This window comes from Arachis hypogaea, chromosome 1 (genome assembly GCF_003086295.3).
Source record: "Arachis hypogaea cultivar Tifrunner chromosome 1, arahy.Tifrunner.gnm2.J5K5, whole genome shotgun sequence".
In the NCBI taxonomy this organism is placed as follows: Eukaryota; Viridiplantae; Streptophyta; class Magnoliopsida; order Fabales; family Fabaceae; genus Arachis; species Arachis hypogaea.
Genome location: NC_092036.1, coordinates 62,431,524 through 62,433,534, shown reverse-complemented (window position 1 = coordinate 62,433,534; position 2,011 = coordinate 62,431,524). Strand labels below are relative to the sequence as shown.

General features: G+C 38.1%; 1 non-coding gene across 1 annotated transcript; it reads left to right on the top strand.

The window, feature by feature from the left end:
- Positions 1-302: 302 nt before the first annotated feature.
- On the top strand, positions 303-409 carry LOC112712722 (small nucleolar RNA R71). The gene has a single exon (XR_003157893.1). It is a non-coding gene; the product is annotated as a small nucleolar RNA R71 (small nucleolar RNA).
- Positions 410-2,011: the final 1,602 nt, after the last annotated feature.

Below are 2,011 nucleotides of genomic sequence, written 5' to 3'. Positions count from 1 at the left end.
GGAAGTTGAGCTTGCTGAACTTGTTGTTGATTCAATTGCATCTGCTTCAGCAAGTTGGTCATTTCACATATACTCTGAGCTAGAGCAGCAGTCTCTCTGCTAGAGGATACTTCTGCAACGGCTTTTGAACGGCCTTGTTTCTGCCTGTGGTTCCTAGTAGATTCAGCTAAGTCACTGATCAATTGCATGCCTCATCAGTGGTCTTATACTTCTTCATAGACCCATTGCTAGCACTTTTCAATGTGGTCTTATCTTGGGGCCTCATGCCCTGCGTGATATGACTGAGTAACACTATCTTGTCAATCCTGTGGTGGGGGCATGCTTCCAGAAGATTATTGAAGCGCTCCCAGTATTCAAAGAGAGTCTCGTTGTCATCCTGAACAATCATGGAAATATATTTCCTCAGTTTATCAGTAACTTCAGATGGAAAGAATTTTTCCAAAAATTCTTTTCTGAGTGTATCCCAGTTGGATACATTTGCTAGGGGTTGAGTGTAGTACGACTCTCTTGCTTTTCCCTCAAGAAAAAATGGGAAAGCTTTCAGCAAAATTGAAGTTTCATCTGCACCATCACGCCTGACAGTAGAACAGGCTACCTGGAAATCTCTCAGGTGCTTGATAGGCTCTTGAGCAGGTAAGCCATGAAACTTGGGCATCAAATTGAGCAGTGCGGTCTTTATTTCAAAATCTGTAGCCACTGCTGGGTGATGCGCTTGAAACGGTTGCATTGTAAAATCAGAGGCTCCTTCCTCCTAGATGGTAACTCTCCTAGTTGCCATGTCTCCTGCACGTAAATCAACCGAATCAGTAGAACGGGGGCTGGTTTCTTCCTCAACTGACGTTTCAGATTCGCCCTCAGAGAGGACTAACCGATGCTTAGCTACTTATTCGTGAAATAGTCCTTTCAATTTTAGGATCGAATATTGGCAAGCTTGGATCAGGAAGTGAACGCGTCATTTGACGAAAGAAACATGCAGCTCATAGTAACAAAAATAAAATAAAATGCAAATAAATAAATTCTAATTAATAACTTTAGCACTCTATTGCAACTTCCCGGCAACGGCGCCAAAAATTGATGCGGGCAGAAATTGGCGAATTAAAAATTATTAAAATATATACGTTGTAAGTATAGTTCTTAACTCGCCAGAAATCCACTTATCAATTTAGAAAGGTGTCACAGAAATTTAAAATTAAAATACTAGGAGTATGAATCCCAGGTCGTCTCCCAACGAGTTGCAGAAAAGTGTGCTATTTTATTAATCAGATGTTTTCAAAAAGGTTTGGGTTGAGTAAACAGGAAATTAAATTGGAGAATTTGAATAATGTAAATAAAAGCCTTGACTGGGAGTTGATTAGTTGGAAGCCCCATTATTGTTGGATTACTCTCTAGATTAATTGATAATTAAAGGTTATCCTATTTAGTTATCTCTTACTAGGTAAGGGAAAGTCAAACAAGTTGGAATGCTACGTCCGTTCACAAGTTGCAACCCACTTAATTAAAAGGGATTGGTGTTAGTGACTAGAGGGCAATCCAACAATAAACCCAATTACAATCTTTCTTTTAAGCTTTCCAACTCAAGGGTTCCTTTCAATCAACTCCCCATCAAGTTAGGGAACTACTCGCTCATTGTGAATGTAAAATTCATAACATATGAAAAGGAATTAAAGAAAGACATTGTAAATAAAAATCAAAATAACCAATTAAAAATAAAAGTAATCCTTGTATTAAATAATCCTAAAAATACTCCAATGGTAAAATTAAACAAAGCAAAGGACATGGAAAAGTAAAGCCAAGTAAAGAAAACGAACTAGAATGACGAAGTCCTGATGAGGTAATACTTCTTCTCAGTATCCCAGTGCAAAAAGTGGTAGAAAAATAAAATCTTAAGAACTATGAATGTGTAGAGAGAAAAACCTAGAGGAGGAGTAAAAACTAGATCTAAAACTAAAACTGTGTAGAATGAATGTTGTCCCTGGTTTCTGCATGTTCTCTGGCTCTAGTTTGCTGTTCT